The sequence below is a fragment of the Trachypithecus francoisi genome, unplaced genomic scaffold, assembly GCF_009764315.1.
Source record: "Trachypithecus francoisi isolate TF-2019V2 unplaced genomic scaffold, Tfra_2.0 Lachesis_group0, whole genome shotgun sequence".
Taxonomy (NCBI): domain Eukaryota; kingdom Metazoa; phylum Chordata; class Mammalia; order Primates; family Cercopithecidae; genus Trachypithecus; species Trachypithecus francoisi.
Genome location: NW_022681453.1, coordinates 92442544 through 92462026, shown reverse-complemented (window position 1 = coordinate 92462026; position 19483 = coordinate 92442544). Strand labels below are relative to the sequence as shown.

Genomic DNA, 19483 nt, shown 5'->3' with positions numbered 1-19483 from the left:
GAATAAACATATGAAGACAGAAATTTTAAAAAGGAACCAAATTAAAATTCCACCATTGAAAAGTAGAACAATTTAAATAAAATTCACTAGAACGGTCAACAATAGATTTGAATTCTAAGAAAAGAATCACTGATGTGCAAATAGATTTGTTACCAGAGACAGCAGGTGTCCCAGTTCCTGTCTTGACTTGGAAGAAAGATTTCAACCAAGAGACAGAACAAAGATAGCAGAGAGCTTTATTGAAAGGAAATACAGTGTAAAGAGCTTACTGTAAAAATAGGTATGCCTCAAGGGAGGATCCGGCTGATCCTATAGGAAAACTGCCCCACAGGGTCTGCACAGAGTTTTATCATGTTGGACTTCTTCAAATTCCTGCCTCATCTCAAATCTCTGCCTTATTTCTTTGTCTAGTTTTTCTAGCTCCCGTCTTAAGTCCCTACTGTTTCCCCCACCTAGGCTTGTGGGACCCTCCTTTACTGTTGGTTAATGCACATGCAAGGGCCAGTGATCAAGATGAATTCTGCCTTATGGTGACCCTGCTCATTATCACCACCCCAGGAAGGTTGTATAGTGGTTAAATCTATACCTGTTGCACATGCAGATCTCTTCAGAATTTCCTTCTCTGATTTAATCTGTACTTATGGTGCCAGGTTTTTCTTAGGAATGTCCCTTTTGTCCTTCTTATCAGCAAAAGCATATAGCTGACAAGATTCTGACATCTTAATTACAGAGTGAATAAGTTGTTTTGGGTTATTTCTTTCTGCATAGGTACCTCCTCTCCTCTCCTTTCTACCCACATTTGACTGAGTGCCCACCCACTCCAGCATTAGAGATGTTAGTAATATGCAAAATTTTGGTGGTCCCTTGGGCATGAGCCTTCACAGACTTTTCCTTTCTCAGGGGCTTCTTTCTCCTGCTCACATCTGGTTATCTGCTTACTCGAACAGATTGACAGAGATTAAGAACAGAAAAAAAAGAATGAAGAAAAATGAAGAGAGCCATAAAGATATGTAGAAAATCATTACGTGTGCCAGCATATCCCTAATGAAAGCATCAGAGGAGAGGAGAGAAGAGAGAAAAATGAGCAGAAAAGAGCTAAAAAACACGTCAAAGAAATAATGACCAATACATCTTAAGTTTTATGAAAATCATTAACCTATATATCCAGGAAACACAATGAACTCCAAGTAGAATCAACACTCAGAACGACAAATAGAGCCACATCCAGAAACATTGTAGTAGAAATGTTGGAAGACAAAGAGAATAACCTTGAAAGTGGCAAAAGAAAAACAATTCAATACAAACAAGAGAATCACATAAGATCAACAGTTGACTTCTGATCACAAGTAATGGTGGCCAGAGGCAGTAGGACGACATGAAAATGCTAAAAGTAAAACAGTCAACCGAAATTATTACATGTAGCAAAACTATTTTTCAAAAAATGGAGGTAAAATAAAGACATTTAGATTAATAAAAGCTTAGACTTTTTATTACTAGAAAACATTCTTTTCAAGAAATATTGGCCAGGTGCGATGGCTCACACATGTAATCCCAACACTTTGGGAGGCCGAGGCGGGTGAATCATGAGGTCAGGAGATCGAGACCATCCTGGCCAACATGGTGAAACCCCAACTCTACTAAAAAAAAAAATACAAAAAATTAGCCGGGCGTGGTGGCAGGTGCCTGTAGTCCCAGCTACTCGGGTGACTGAGGCAGGAGAATGGGGTAAACCCGGGAGGCAGAGCTTGCAGTGAGCCGATATCATGCCACTGCACTCCAGCCTGGGTGACAGAGCAAGATTCTGTCAAAAAATAAAAATAAAAATAAAGAAATAAAAAAAAGAAATATCAAAGAAAATTCTTCACAAAGTGAGTGATGCCAGACAGAATTTTAATCCACACACCAAATAAAAAAGAACACCTCTAAAAGTAATTTGGTAATGATATAGGTGATATTAATGCATATTTCTTCTCCTTTCTTCACTCAATTGATTTAAAGTGCAATTATATAAATCATTATGAGCACTTGAGCACTATTGGGCCTATAACACATAGAAATGTGATCAATTTGACAATAATAACACAAAGGAGGCAGGTGCAAGCAAAGCTATAAGAAGGTGAGGAAATGATACCAGATTATAATTTGAATGTACAGGAACAAATGAAGAGATCCAGAAAAGATCACTGAGACTACTAAATCAACAAATTCTATAAATAAGTATTTTTCTCCTACTATCATGAGCTATTTTTTAAAATGATACAATATAATGGCTATAGCAATATATTACTGATTTTTAACATACATAGGCATAATATTCATAAAATAATAGCACAAAAAGTATAAAAGTAGTATGTAGGACAATAATGATTCCGTATCTAATTGAATTAAGTTATAAATCTAGTAGATTCTAGTAAGTTAATACATATATTGTGACCCCTACAGTAACAACTAAAAACACTTTGAAACATTTCAAAAAACTATTAAGGAAATAAAAATGTTACACCAGAATACATTCAATTCATGCCAAGGAAGGCAGGAAAAGAGCAACAGAGGAACAAAAAGAAAAAATATAAGATATATAGAAAAAATTAAGTAAAATGTTTGATGTAAAGCCAACAATATCAATAATAACATTAAATGTGAAGGAATTAAACAATCCAATAAAATTTAGAGATTGTCAAAGTGGATTAAAAAAAGAAAGATTCAACGAATGCTGTCTACAAGAGAGGCATTTTAGATTTAAAGCTAAAAATAGTTGTAAGTGAAAAGTTAGGAAAGATGTATCATGCAGCCAATAATCACAACAAAGCCAAAGTGGTTAAACTAATATCAGACAAAATAGACTTTAAGTGAAAAAGTGCCACTAGAAACAACAAAAAAAATGACATCTCACAAAGTCAACAGTATCAATCTATCAGGAATCCATAACAATGATAATCATATATGTACCTAATAACAGAGTCTCAAAATACATGAAGCAAGAGTCAAAAACTGACAGTAATGTAGGATATAGACAATCCAACAATAACTGTTGGAGACTCCAGTGCCCCGCTTTAAATAATGAACAGTAAAACTGCATCTGGTTAAGAAGAAAATAGAATCTAATTTGAAAATTCCTATAAACTAACTAGACCTAACAGACATCTAATAACAACCAAAGCTGACTATACATTATTCTCAAGTAAAAAGAACATTTTCCAGGCTAGACAATATTCTGGGCCATAAAATATGCCTTAATAAATGTAAAAGAATTGAACACACATAAAATATGCTGTCTAACCACAATATGACTAAGTAAAAAAAAAAAAATTAGTAACAGAAAAATATTGGGGAATTTTTAAACATCTCAAAATTAAACACACTCCAAAATAACCAATGTGTCCAAGAAGAATTCAAAAGGGTCTTTAGAAAATGCACTGATACGATGGCTGGGGACAGTGACTCATGCCTGTATTCCCAGCACTTTGGGAGGCCAAGGTGGGCAGATCACTTGAGATCAAGAGCTTGAGACCAGCCTGCCAAACATGGGGAAACACTGTCTCTACTAAAAATATAAAAATTAGCCAGGCATGGTGGCAGCTGCCTGTAATCCCAGCTACTCAGGAGGCTGAGGCAGGAGAATTGCTTGAACCCGGGAGGCAGAGGTTGCAGTGAGCCAAGATCACACCACTGCACTCCAGCCTGGGTGACACAGCAACACTGTCTCTCAAAAAAAAAAAAGAAAAAGAAAAAGAAAAAAGAAAATGCCCTGAGATTAATAATAATCTATACAACACATCAAAATTTATGAGACATGGATAGCACACTGCTTAGAGAGAAAATTATAGCTGAAACCCTTCTATTAAATAAGAACAACAGAAAATTTCCCATTAAACACACTGAAGAAATAAGAGTAAACTAAACCTGAAACAAGAAGATAGAAGGAAATTATAAAAATTAGAGCAGATATTAATGAAATCGAGAATAGAAAATCACATATAAAAAGTATAAAAACAAAAGTTCATTATTTTCAAAGATCAACATAATTAATAAACCTTTATCTAGATTGGGCAAGAAGAAAGAAATAATATTCACATTTTTTAAGGCAGGGATGAACATTGGGATCAAGCTTATAGAAATGCAATGCATGATAAGGAAATAATATAAACTACTGTATGCCAACAAATTAATTATCATGTATGAAATGGGCAAGTTACGAGAAAGACACAAACTACATAAACTGACACAAAAAGAAATAAACAATCTGAATAGGCTATAATAAAAGAAGGGATAAAGTAAGTAGCTTAATAGGCTGTGAAAAAAGAAAATAAAAGAAATGACTTTAAAACTTCCCACTAAGAGAAACCCAAGAACAGATGACTTTGCTGGTGAATTCTACCAAACATTTAAATAAGAATTAATAATGTTTCTGAAATGACATCATCAAGATTTTGGACTAGAAGATTCTCTGACATCACTTTCCCCACAAAAACACAACTAGAAGTGATTCAAAGACAAGAACACTTCTCCGAATTCAGATGAACTCAGGAGAGTAATGGAGCAATCTTCTGGGCTCACAGAATCAAGAGAAGCAATGACCCTTCAGAGAAACTGTGCTTGTGTTACTTCCTCCCTCAAGCTGGCATATGCCATTAACAGAATTTTGCTAGATCCATTGTTTCTGAGGTGAGAGGAGAGAATTGGAGGTGGAGGTTTACCTTCCTACTAGGATGAGAATTTTCACAGGAATACCACACTAGCTGCATCCCATGGGAACCATTGGAAGGGATGGAAGGGTTGAACTACCTGATGTATATTGGGGACACAGTGACTGGCATGTGGGTCTTGGCAGCTGCTCTGCACTTCAATCAGCAGGGACATCATGTGGAAGAGACCACAGGAAAGCTCAAATCCCTGGCCGAATTTTCCACAAAACCCAGGGGTTTGTGTGGAGTGTTCCTTTGGTCTATAGAAAACTAAATAGTTAGGATTAAATTCAAGTACCCACTTAATACTTCCCCAGACCGGAAAACAATAGAAGGGTAGTAATTTAGTTTTAATGCAGCATTTATTTTTAGTGCTCACTCTAAGTCTTTCTGACACCAATGAAAAAAAAAATGGCAGGACAGTGATGTAGCTCCAGAGCAGTGTTGAAGTTCCAATATTCACTATAAGTGATGGGAAACAATGGCAAGGTAGATGGGGAAACAATGGCAAGACAATTAGTTAGCTCTAGTGCAGGATTTTACCTCCATAATTCATTATAAGTGGTCCCCACAACACCCCCTGAATGACTATGACAACAGGCTAGCATTTAAGTTACAGCACTAAGTAGTAAAGTTCTAGGATGACCCAAAAATGCCTACAAAACCTGAAAGATGTGGCTGTCTTCTCAAATGTAGTGGCATAAATGTAAAAACACAAGGATTGTGAAAACTCTGGAAAATATGACACCACCAACAGGAATTAATAAAACTCTAGAAATAGGCCCAGAAGAGTTGAGGACCCATACAATTTCTGACACATTCAGAGTAATTCTCTTTTAAAAATTCAGAGAAACACAAGAAAATACAAATAAAAATCTAAAAATTTGACGAACAACCCAGGAACAAAATGACAAATTTGATGAAGAAACTGAATTTTTTAAAAACAGAAATTGAATTAATAAACAATACAATTACCAAACTGAACAAAACTCATGAGAAAACTTTGACAGCAGGCATAATGAAACAGAGAAAAGAAATTGCCAGCTTCAAAACAGAACAAATGAAATTAACCAATCAGAGATCAAAAAGGAAAAAGAATTTAAAAGAATGAAAAAGATCTGTGAGAATTATGGGACACCATCAAGCAAACTAACCTCAGCACAATAGAGATTCCCAAAGGAAACAAGAGAGTAAAAGGCCTAGAAAGCATATTTTTAAAAAATTATATTGGATAATTTCTAAAAACTGGGGAAAGATAACAGCATCCAGATATAGGAAGCTCAGAGTTCAACTATCAAATTCAACTCAAAGAGGGATTTCCTAAAGCATATGATAATTCAATCAGCAAAAATCAAAGACAAAAAAAGAATACTTGAAGCAGAGAAAGGAAGAAATACATTACATTCAAAAGAGCCTCCAGATGGCTTTCAGCTGATTTCTTAGCAGAAACACCGCACGTTAGGATGTTATGTTCAAAATGCTGAAGAAAAAAAAGGTGTCCACCAATAATACTGTATCTAGCAAAGTTTTCTTTCAAACAGGAGAGACGAAGACTTGTTCAAAGATTTTTTTTTTTTTTTGAGACGGAGTCTCGCTCTGTCGCCCAGGCTGGAGTGCAGTGGCGCGATCTTGCCTCACTGCAAGCTCTGCCTCCCAGGTTCACACCATTCTCCTGCCTCAGCCTCTCGAGTAGCTGGGACTACAGGTGCCCACCACCACGCTTGGCTAATTTTTTGTATTTTTAGTAGAGACGGGGTTTCACCATGTTAGCCAGGATGGTCTCGATCTCCTGACCTCGTGATCTGCCTGTCTTGGCCTCCCAAAGTACTGGGATTAGAGGCGTGAGCCACAGCGCCCGGCCCAAAATTTTTTTAAAACTGAGGGAATACATTGTACACCCAAAAAATCTGAGACAGGTCTCAGTTAATGTAGAAAGTTTGTTTTACTAAGGTTGAGGACACACTTGTGACATAGCCTCAGGAAGCCCTGATGACATGTGTCCAAGGTGGTCAGGGCACAGCTTGGTTTTGTATATTTTAGGGAGACATGAGACATTAATCAATATATGTAAAAAGTACATTGGTTGGGTCTGGGAAGCTGGGACAACTTGAAGCAAAGACAGGAAGACTCCAAGTGGAAGGGAGCTTCCAGGTCACAGATAGGTAAGACACAAACAGTTGCATTCTTTTGAGTTCCTTGTTAGCCTTTCCAAGGAGGTAATCTGACATGCATCTATCCCAGTGAGTAGAGGGATGAATTTGAATAGAACGGAAGGCAGATTTGCCTTAAGCAGTTTCCAACTTGAGTTTTTCTCAGTGATTTTGGGCCCCAAGATATTTTCCTTTCACAATATCAACATCAAACCTGCATTATAAAAAATGCCAAAGGTAATTCTTCAACCCCCTCACAAAAAAAGAATACTAACATGTAACAACAAAGACGAAATCGAGAGATGTTAAATTTACTGGTAAAAGAAAGAAAATAGACAAATTTAGAATATTTTAATAATGTACATAGGGTAAGTAAACCACTTACATTTTTTTTTTTTTTTTTGAGACGGAGTCTGGCTCTGTCGCCCAGGCTGCAGCGCAGTGGCCGGATCTCAGGCACTGCAAGCTCCGCCTCCCAGGTTCACGCCATTCTCCTGCCTCAGCCTCCCAAGTAGCTAGGACTACAGGTGCCCGCCACCTCGCCCGGCTAGTTTTTTGTATTTTTTAGTAGAGACGGGGTTTCACCATGTTAGCCAGGATGGTCTCGATCTCCTGACCTCGTGATCCACCCGTCTCGGCCTCCCAAAGTGCTGGGATTACAGGCTTGAGCCACCGCACCCGGCCACCACTTACATCTTAAATATGAAGAGTAAAATACAAAACTGTTGAAACAAAAATAATTATAAAAATTGAATAAGAAGAGTTAGGCAAAATAAAAAGATGCAAATGAAAACATCAAAAAGTCAAAGTGGGGAGGTGGTGTCAATGTATATAGTTTGTGTATTTTACTTTTTTTGCTTTGCAATTAAAGTTGAGTTATGATCTGTTTAAGTTGTTAAAACAATGAGATGATAATGTAAACCTCATGATACCCACAAAGCAAAAATCTAAAACAGATACACTAAAAATAAATAGTGCGAAATCAAATCATACCAGCAGAGAAAATTACTTAATCACAAAGGAAAATTGTAAGACAGAAAGAAAGGATCTGCAAAATAACCAAAAAACATGTAAAAAATGGCAGTAGTAAACAATCACCTATCAATAATAACCTTGAATGTAAATATATTAAATTTTCTCATTTAATGACATAGAGTGGTGGAATTGATTTAAAAAAAAAAAAGACTTAACTATATGCTGTCAACAAGAAACCCACTTCATCTATAAAGATATGCACAGACTAAAACAGGATAAATTTAAAAAGATATTTCATGCAAATAGAAATTTTAAAAACAGGAGTAGCTCCACTTATATCAGATAAAATAGACTTCAATAAGGAATGGTAATTAGAACAAAGAGGCCATTATAGAATAAAAAAGGAAACAATGGTGTAAGAGGGCATACCAACTGTAAATAAATTTGCATCTAACACTGGAGCATCCAAATATATAAAACATATACTAATAGACCTAAGGAGACAGACTGGCTACAATATAATAACATTAGGGGACTTCAACATCCCACTTTCAGCAATGAACAGATCACCTAAGCAGAAAATCACCAAATTTTGGAGTTAAACTGCACTCTAGACCAAATGAACATAACCGAAATTTATAGAGCATTTCACTCAACAGCTCCAGAATACATACACATTTTCTCATCAGCACATGGAATATTCTCCAAAACAGGCCATATGTTATGCTACAAAACAAGTCAACAATTTTTTTAAAAGACTAAATCATGTCTAGCATCTTTTCTGACCACAATAGAATAAACTAGAAATCAATAACAAAATCAACATTGGAAACTGTACAAATTTATGAAAATTAAGCAACATGTTCCTGAACAGTAAATAGATCAATGAAGAAATTACACAGGGAATTTAAAAATACATTGAGACAAATGAAAAGGAAATTGCAATATACCAAACCTATGGGATACAGCAAAAACAGTTCTAAGAGGGAAACGTATAGCAATAAATGCCTACGTCAAAAAGCAGAAAGACTTCCTATCCATACACCTCAAGGAACTAGAAAAGCAAAAACAAACTAAGCCTAAATTAGCATAAGGAAAGAAGTAGTAAAAATAGGCCGGGCGCGGTGGCTCAAGCCTGTAATCCCAGCACTTTGGGAGGCCGAGACGGGCGGATCACAAGGTCAGGAGATCGAGACCATCCTGGCTAACATGGTGAAACCCCGTCTCTACTAAATACAAAAAAATAGCTGGGCGAGGTGGCGGGCCTGTAGTCCCACTCGGGAGGCTGAGGCAGGAAATGGCGTGAACCCGGGAGGCGGAGCTTGCAGTGAGTGAGATCGGCCACTGCACTTCAGCCTGGGCGACAGAGCAAGACTCCGTCCAAAAAAAAAAAAAAAAAAGAAGTAGTAAAAATAAGAGCAGGACTAGATGAAATTGAGACTTAAATAATGACACAAAATAAAAAACCAAAGATTTAGTTTTTTAAAAAGCTAACAAAATGACAATTCTCGAGCTCAACATAAAAAAGAAGAGAGAAGAACCAACTAAATAAAATCGAAGACGAGAAAGCAGACATTAAAAATGAAATACAAATGATCATTAGAGGCTAATGCACAGGACTATACCCCAACAAATAGGAAAACCTAGAACATAAATTTCTGGACACATAGAAACTACCAAAATTTAACCATGAAGAAACAGAAAATCTGAACAAATCGTAAATGAGTAATAAGACTGAAATAGGGGTCTGGTGTGGTGGCTTATGCCTGTAATCCTGACGCTTGGAAGGCCAAGGCAGGAAGATGGCTTGAGGCCAACAGTTTAAGACCAGCATGGGCAACATAGCAAAGCCCTGTCTCTACAAAAAAACAAAAAATTAGCTGTGCATGGTGGCACATGCCTGTAATCCCAGCGACTCAGAAGGCAGAGGAGTTCAAGGCTGCAGTGAACTATGATTATGCCATGTACTCCAGCATGGGCAGCAGAGCAAGATCCTGTCAAAAAAATGAAAATAATAATAACAATAATAATAATGAAAGCCTGAAACAAGAATAAAATGCCTCCAATCAAAGCAAATCCCAGGACCTGATGGCTTTACTGCTGGATGATACTAAAAACTTATAGATGAGATAATATCAATTATACTCAAACTCTTCCAAAAATTGAAGAGGAGTTAATACTTCCAAACTCATTCTGCAAGACCAGCATGACTGTGATATCAAAAGTGAACAAGTAAACAACAACAATGACAACAAAAGAAAACTACAGGTCCTAAAGCCTGAAGAACAGGTGCAAAACATTCTCAGCAAAATACTAGCAAATTGAATTCACCAATACATTTAAGAAAAATCATTCACCATGAACAAGTGGGATTCATCCCAGGGATGCAACGATAGTTGAATATGTGCATACCAATACACATACATTGCATTAACAGAACTGATATGGTTTGGCTGTGTCCCCACCTGTATTAGTCCGTTTTCATAAAGACATACTGCCTGCTGGGAAATTTACAAAAGAAAGAGGTTTAATTGAACTTACAGTTCCATGTGGCTGGGGAGGCCTCACAATCATGGTGGAAGGCAAGGAGGAGCAAGTCACATCTTATATAGATGGCAGCAGGCAAAGAGAGAGAGCTCGTGCAGAGGAACTCCTCTCTTCTTTTGTTTTTTTCCATATATTCACTTTTTATCGAATTTGTTAATGTTGGAGAGTTCTTGCACTGCCAAACCATGCCTGAGAATTCAAACAAATGGTACAATGGACAGCCTCATCCACCTATCATACAGGATATTAAAATTCGATTCATGTACATTTTGATATTTTCACAATCTTTTAAAAAGTTATGACAAGAGTTGGAGTTTAAATCTGCTGCAAGTCTTCAGATTTCGAGTACAGTATTGCCTTTACACAAGACCTCCACTTATTCATCTCTGTTCATTCTTCAGTAACATAACCCCCAACAAAATTTTGCTGGGAAAAAATGCATACTTTTCATGGAAAATACGCAGTTCAACAATGAAGAGACTATTTTGTAAGGTTTTTAGTTCCCGAATAAAGTGTTCAGGTTACCAAGAATTCCATTTCTGATTTAATCATTCAACCTCCCCTTGGTTGGCTCACCCAAACACACTAGAAGGCAGGCATCATGCCTGCCACTTCAAATATCAATATTATTTCCTAGATGTGGATGGCAAGTCCCATCAGGACATACTGTAACCCTCCTTGGAATCCAATTCCTGCACGGACACTTTCATCAAGATTAAACTCCTATCTGAAAATGCTCCCACGTCAAAATAGTTTTACTCACCCACTTGTTTCACTCTTGCCAGTAGCAAGTCTGCAACTCATGCATTTGGCAAAGGGATTTATTATAGAGAAACCCGGACTCTGCATCAAGTGGTCACATTACCACTTTCAGATATTTCTATTAAACGGAAGATACAAAACTAGGAAACTGCCAGACTATCTCATTAGGTGGACACTCTTCTGCAATCCTGGGTAGCTTCCTCGAGTCCCTTTAAAGGACCAAAAACTACTGTTAATAGGTATTTTAAGCTGTAATCATTAAAAACAGAAGTGCTACATCACCTGTCTTTCGCCCTGACTCTCCAATGAACATAAAGACATGCCAAAAGGTTGAAAACAAAGCCAAGCTACCTGGGACAATCACTGCATCTATAGAACAGCCAATACCTTGAAAATCTGGGCACACGTATATAAGGAATTCTTAGACATCATCCACAATCCATGACACTTAAATGGGTTTTAGCTGAGGTTTTGCTCATGTTGCTCTGAATTTGTAAGGATAGATCAGTGAACCCCTTAGCCTCACCAGAAAGCATATTCTTCCCACTGCAGTTTACTATACAATTAGACCTAATTAGATGAGGCATTAGCAGCACCTGATGTAGAGCCTCCAGCATCCACTATCGTTTACATCAAAGGCTTTTTGGTTCCACCCTGAGGATTGACAAATTCACGACATTTCACAATCCTAAGGCATACTTCAGGTTACTTACTTAACCAGGCAATATGCTCTGTCAAAGAACTTATTTAAGGTTAAAGCAAAAAGGTCTTAATGTAGAACAAAAATCGCTAGCCAGCACACAGGGGGAGCCGCCCGCCCCGCCGCGCACTCCGCGGAGACCCCGCGGGGCTGAGGCGTCGCGGCTGCCGGCAGCGTGAGCGCAGAGCCGGCCTCGACCCCGAGCTAGGAGCCCCGCGGGCCGCGCCCGCCACCGGCTCCACCCATGGGGTCCAGGAGGCCGAAGCCATGGCCGTGATAGAGGAGCGGAGCCTGCACAACTTCTTTGCCAACTGGGACAAGGAGAAGAAGGAGCGGAGCAACCAGGCGGCGAGTTCCGAGGGCTCAGCCGGCAGGGCGGCGGGAGCAGTGGAGCCGCCGGGGGCGCAGCGGCCGGCGGGGAGGGAGCGGGAACCCGGCTGGGCCAAGGCAGCACAGCGACCGCGGGGGCTGCGGACCCAAGGGCCGCCACCAAGACTGTGAAGAAGGACGAAGATGAATGGAAAGGATTGGAGCAAAAAGAGGTTGATGACAGGGCCCTCTGGGTTCAGGCAATGCAAATAAGTGAAAAGGAAGAAGATCAATGAAGAGACAAGATCCAGGTGATAACTGGAAAGAAGGTGGAGATAGTGGTGGTATAGAAAAATCTTCAGGTCCCTGGAATAAAACAGCTCCAGTACAAGCACCTCCTGCTCCAGTAATTGTTACAGAAACCCCAGAACTGGCAATGACTACTGGTGTGTGTAGGCCCCTGGGGCCAGGTTAACCACAACAAGGAAAACACCACAAGGACCACCAGAAATCTACAGTGATACACAGTTCCCATCCCTGCAGTCAACAGCCAAGCATGTAGAAAGCCGGAAGGATAAAGAAATGGAGAAGAGATTTGAAGTAACAAGACACAAAAATAGAGGTAGGGATGAGGTTTCAAAAAACCAGGCCCTTAAACTTCAGCTAGACGGCCACTATGCTGTGCCTGAAAATCAGAAAAGGAGCCACTCACAATACAATTAAGGAATGGCCTTTGCTAACCCTTCTGAGATAACTAGAATACACCTAACCACCACGAACAGCCATTGATCATCTGACCTCTGCTGGATCTTCATACACAGATGCAAATCAGTCGATTTCATGACTGGCCCTATTTCACTGTGGAAGTTAAAGTGTCATGGCTGCTTTGTGCATATTGGATTTAGGAGAATTTTCATTGTTATATAAATATGTGAACTAGTTTCAACAGTATTCCTTCATATTTACTCTGCAAATACAAAACCAAACCTGCAGCCAGTGGTCATTTCAAAATCATTTTATGTGCAGATACTAGCCTTTGTAAGGGTTGACCACCTCAGATTTGCTGCACTCATTGTGGACTTCATGTGGATCACAACTTCTTGTTAAGAAGGTTACAATGATTAAGTGTCGATGTGAACCTTGAAACCAGCTCTTCTGGATTCTTATCCGAAATCCTGCGTAAAAAGTCAGCCATCTAGGTTCTGATCTGCTGTAAAAGATGAAGATTTAAGTGACCTTAATTAACCTGTCCTGTACCCTGCCCTTAAGGAATACTCTGTAGTAGGCTGTGGCTATATTAGACTTCTTGGAACACACTGCTGAAAAGAACGGATGTGTTCAGATCACCTGTGGAGGACTGTGATTTGTAATTTAAACTTTTAGTTGTATCCTGAGGTAACCATAAAATAAATTCAACCATAAATTGGGGTCCACCAAGTGGGGGAAGGGGTGAGGGAGAGAGTAATCTTGTTTAGTTTTGGGATTTTTTTGTTAAATTTTTGTTTGAATAGTGCTTTTTTGTTTTGTTTCTGGAACTCTGCTTTTTAAAATCATCAGATCTCGTGAGACTCACCCACCATCATGAGAAGACCATGGGAAAGACTTGCCCCCATGATTCAATTACCTCCCACTGGGTCCCTCCCACAACATGTGGAAATTTAACATGAGATTTGGGTGGGGACACAGCCAAACCATATCACTACCAAAATCTCATCTTGAATTGTAACTCCCACAATTCTCATGGGTCTTGGGAGGAACCTGGTGGGAGGTGATTGAATCTTGGGGGTAAGTCTTTCCTGTACTGTTCTCATGATAGTAAGTCTCATGAGATCTGATGGTTTTTAAAACAGGAGTTTCCCTGCACAAGCTCTCTTCTTTTGTCTACCACCATGTAAGACATGCCTTTCACATTCTGCCATGATTTTGAGGCCTCCCCAGCCATGTGGAACTGTAAGTCCATTAAATGTCTTTATTCTGTAAATTGCCAAGTTGCAGGTATGTCTTTATCAGCAGCATGAAAATGGGCTAATCCGCTGAAAGGGATGCTGCTGTAAATACCCAAAAATGTGGAAGTGACTTTGGAACTGGGTAACAGGCAGGGGTTGCAACAGTTTGGAGACCTCAGAAGAAGACAGGAAAATGTTGGAAAGTTTGGAACCTCCTAGAGACTTATTGAATGACTTTGCCCGAAATGCTGATAGCAATATGGACAATAAAGTCCAGTCTGAAGTGGTGTCAGATGGAAATGAGAAATTTGTTGGGAACTGGAGCAAAGGTGACTCTTGTTATGTTTTAGCAGAGACTGGCAGCATTTTGCCCCTGCCCTAGACATTTGTGGAACTTTGAACTTGAGAGAGATGATTGAAGGTATCTGGCAGAAATTTCTAAGCAGCAGTTTTCAAGAGGGGACATGGGTGCTGTTAAAGGCATTCAGTTTTATAAGGGAAGGAGAGCATAACAGGAATGTGACAGAAAAGAAAGTCCCATTTTCTGAGGAGAAATTCAAGCCAGCTGCATACATTTGCATACCTAATGAGGAGTTGAATGTTAATCCCTGAAACAATGGGGAAAATGTCTCCAGGGCATGTCAGAGGTCTTCATGGCAGGCCCTCCCATTGCAGGCCTGGAGGCCTAGGGGAAAAAAGTGGCTGGGGCCAGGTCTCCATGCTCTGTGCAGCCTAGGAATTTGGTGCCCTGTGTCCCAGCTGCTCCAGCCATGGCTGAAAGGGGTCAACATAGAGTTTGGGCTGTGACTTCAGAGCCGCGGCAGCTTCCACATGGTGTTGAGCCTGCTTGTGCACAGACATCAAGAATTGAAGTTTGGGAACCTACACCTACATTTCAGAGGATGTATGGAAACACCTGGATGTCCAGTCAGAAGTTTACTGCAGGTTGGGGGGCTCTGGTGGAGAACCTCTACTAGGGCAGTGCAGAAGGGAAATGTGGGATTGTAGCCTCTACACAGAGTCCTTACTGGGGCGCCACCTAGTGGAACTGTGAGAAGAGAGCCACTGTCCTCCAAACCCCAGAATTGCAGATCCACTGACAGCTTGCACCCCGTGCCTGGAAAAGTTGAAGACACTCAGTGACAGCCCTTGAAAGCAGCCAGCTGCAAAGCCACAGAGCAGAGCAGCACAAGACCATGGGAACCCACCTCTTGCATCAACGTGACTTAAATGTAAGACATGGAGTCAATGGAGATCATTTTGAAGCTTTAAGATTAGACTGCCCCACTGGATTTCAGACTTGCATGGGGCTTGTAGCCCATTTGTTTTGGCTGATTTCTCTCATTTAGAATGGATGGTATTTACCCAATGCCTGTAGCCACGTTGCATCTTGGAAGTAACTAATTTGTTTTTGATTTTACAGGCTCATAGGTGGAAGGGACTTGGTTTGTGTGGGATGAGACTTTGGATTGTGGACTTTTGACTTAAGGCTGAAATGAGTTAAGACCTTGGGGGACTGTTGGGAAGGCATGATTGGTTTTGAAATTTGAGGACATGACATTTGGAAGCGGCCATGGGCAAAAAGATTGGTTTGGCTGTGTCACCATCCAAATCTCATGTTTAATTTTAACTCCCACAATTCCCATGTGTCCTGGGAAGAACCTGGTGAGAGGTGATTGAATCATGGGGGTGGGTCTTTCCTGTGCTGTTCTAGTGACAGTGAATAAGTCTTATGAAATCTGATGGTTTTAAAAACAGGGATTTCCCTGCAAAATATCTCTTCTCTTGTCTGTCATCATGTGAGACACACTTTTCACCTTCCACCATGATTGCAAAGCCTCCCCAGCCACATCGAACTGTAAGTCTGTTAAATCTCTTTCTTCTGTAAATTGCCCAGTCTCAGGTGTATCTTTATTAGCAGCATGAAAACAGACTAATACAAGAACCAAGAACAAAAACCATATGATCGGCCGGATGCGGTGGCTTATGCCTGTAATCCTAGCACTTTGGGAGGCCGAGGTGGGCAGATTATGAGTTCAGGAGTTCGAGACCAGCCTGCCCAACATGGTGAAACCCCGCCTCTACTGAAAATACAAAAATTAGCTGGGTGTGGTGGCACGCACCTGTAATCCCAGCTACTCAGGAGGCTGAGGCAAGAGAGTTGCTTGAACCCAGGAGGCGAAAGTTGCCATGAGCTAAGATCGTGCCACTGCACTCTGGCGTGGGCAAGAATCTGTCTCAGAAACAAAACAAAACAAAACAAAACAACATTCTTTTGAGAGACGCTGAAAAAGCATTTGATAAAAGTCAACATTGCCTTATGAGAAAAAGCCTCAGCAAACTGGGCATAGAAGAAACATACCTCAACATCATAAAGACCATATAAGACAAACCCAGAGCAAGCACTGTACTGAACAGGGAAAATTTGAAAGCTTTTCCTTTAATATCTGAAATAAGACAAGGATGCCCCACTTTCACCACTTTTATCCAACGTAACACTGAAAGTCCTGGCCAGAGCAATTAAGTAAGAGAAAGAAATAAAAGGCATCCAAATTAGAAAGGAAGAAGTCAGATTAGCCTCAATTACAGATACCATGATCTTTTTCTAAGAAAAACCTAGACTAACAAAAAACCGTTAGAACTGATAAATGAATTCAGTACGTTGTAAAATACAAATTTAACATATAAATATCATAGTATTTCTATACATGAACAGTGAATCATCTGAAAAAGAAGTCAAGATAAAAGTATTTTGTGACAAAGCTGTAGTAACCAAGACAACATGATACTGGTAAAAACAAAACAAAACAAAAAAACAGATATACCAATGCCAGACATAAATCCACACATTTATAGCCAACCCAACTCATTTCGACAAAGGTGCAAATAACATACATTGGGAAAAGGACTGTCTCTTCCATAACAAAAACCTGGATGTCTATATGCAGAATCGATATCCTTACCCACTTTATATGGTGGGAGATAGGAGATACCCCTGGGGTATCTCCTATCTCCCACCATATAATCAAATCCAATCAAAATTGATTAATGATTTAAATATAAGACCTGAAACTATGAAAGTCCTAGAAGAAAACACTGAGGAAATGCTTGATGACATTGGTCTGGGCAAATATATTTTGAATGATACCTCAAAAGCACAGACAATAAAAGCAAAACTAGAAAAACTGGATTACATCAAGCTAAAATGCTTCTGTAAAGCAAAAGAAATGATCAACAAAGTGAGGAAATGACCTGCAGAATGAGCGAAAATATTTCAAAGTATTCATCCAACAAAGAATCAATAACCAGAATACGTACGAAAGTCAAACAACTCAGTAACAAAAAAAGAAAAAAAATTCACAAATGAGCAAAAGCCTTGAATAGGTATTTCTCAAAAGAAGAAGATAGCGTTTTCCATGAAGACATAATATAGTTGAACTCAAAATTCTTCATGATATATATAATTTCACCTTTAGAACTCAATAATGCTAGTTCTTTAGTATGATTTTAAAGAAAGTGATGAGCTGGAGGAATTTTGTTTGTGATCTTTTTTTTTTTTTCATTTGCAATAAATGTCCCTTGCTTACAGAATTTAAAATACTATATTAGGAGCTTATAATAAAAAAGCAGTATGTTTCACTCTTTCCTGTCCTTTGTCTTTTATCAGACATTTTAAACTGTTTCTCTTCTTGGTTCTTCTATTGTTTATTTCCACATCTCTGAAACATACGCTTATAATGCTATTTTTTATCATGAACTTCTGATTTTTGGTGGTATATCTTCTTTCATTTAAACTATGCATTTCTTACCTTCTTCTCCCACCCATGTTTCATTTTTCATATTTTAAACTTAATTAGATTAATATTTTATTTCCTTTGATGCATAATTCTCTTTGATATACTTAAATAATATAAGATTACTATTTGTAATTCTATCAACTAGAAAATATATCTTGATCCTTGACATTTTCTTTGACATTTTATCTCTGCCTTTTCAACCTTACATTCTCTTTTATCTGTAAAGTTATTTTACTTTTTCAAGTATGACAAAATTCACATCCTATTTCAGTCACATTTAAGACTTCTATATTTGTGTGTGTATATATATGTGTGTGTGTGTATATATATATAGAGAGAGAGAGAGAGAGAGGGAGAGAGAGAGAGAGAGAGAGATGGAGTCTCACTCTGTCACCTAGGCTGGAGTACAGTGGTGCAATCTCGGCTCACTGCAACCTCCATCTCCTGGGCTCAAGCAATTCTCCTGCCTCAGCCTCCCAAGCAGCTAGGATTACAGGCATGTGCCACTGCACCCACCTTATTTTTGCATTTGCAGTAGAGATGGGCTTCTGCCATGTTGACCAGGCTAGTCTCAAACTCCTGACCTCAGGTAATCCGTCCACTGAAAGTGCTCCCAAAATGTAATCCACCTCCCAAAGTGCTGGGATTACAGGTGTGAGACACCGTGACTGGCTGTATATAGTACAATTTTAAAAGTGCAAACTTTTAAACACTTGTATTTTCATGACATAAATGTAACCAATGTTAAATAAATTCTTCTCATGCAATGCAAACTCATTTTTTTGTTTCATCATCATATAATTTTTTACATATATACATTTTTTATTTTTATATTACAGTTTTACTGAAATAAAACACATCATACAATGTATCCACTTCTATTATGCAATTCAATAGTTTTCCATATATACTCAGAGCTCTATAACCATTACCACAATCAATTTTAAAATATTTTCTTAAATTTTGTTTATTTGTATAAAATACCTGTACATATTTTGGGGGTACATGTGACGTTTCGATGTATGTATACAGTGTATAATGATCTAACCAGTGTAATTGGGATATCTGTTGATTCAAACATTGATCTATTATTAGTGTTGGGAACATTAAAATTCTTCTAGCTATTTTGAAATATACAATAAACTACTGTTAACTATAATTTTCCTACTGTACCATTGGAATACTAGAACTTACTCATTTTAACTGTATTTTTGTACCCATTTACTGACTTCTTTTCATCCCCTCTCCTCCCTTTCCTTCCCAGCCCCTGGTAATTCTACTTTCTACCGCCATAAGTTCCACATTTCTAGCTTCCACACATTAGTGAGAATATGTGACATTTGTCTTTCTGTACCTGTCTTATTTCATTTAACATAATGACTTCCTGTTCCTTCCACATTGCTGGAAATGACAAAATTTCATTCTTTTATGAAGGAATTATATTTTATTATGTATCTATACCACATTTTAAAATCACTCATTCATTAATGGATACTTAGGTTGATTTTATGAATTGACTATAGTGAATAGTGCTGCAATAAACATGTAGATATACTAATACTAATTTCTTTTCTTTTGCATATATACCCAGGAGTGGGATTGCTGGATCATA

The 19483-nt window shown here is 38.7% G+C and overlaps 1 pseudogene; it reads left to right on the top strand.

Annotated features, from left to right (window-relative positions):
• The first annotated feature begins 12086 nt into the window (after positions 1-12086).
• Positions 12087-12851, top strand: LOC117076803 (annotated as a pseudogene).
• Positions 12852-19483: the final 6632 nt, after the last annotated feature.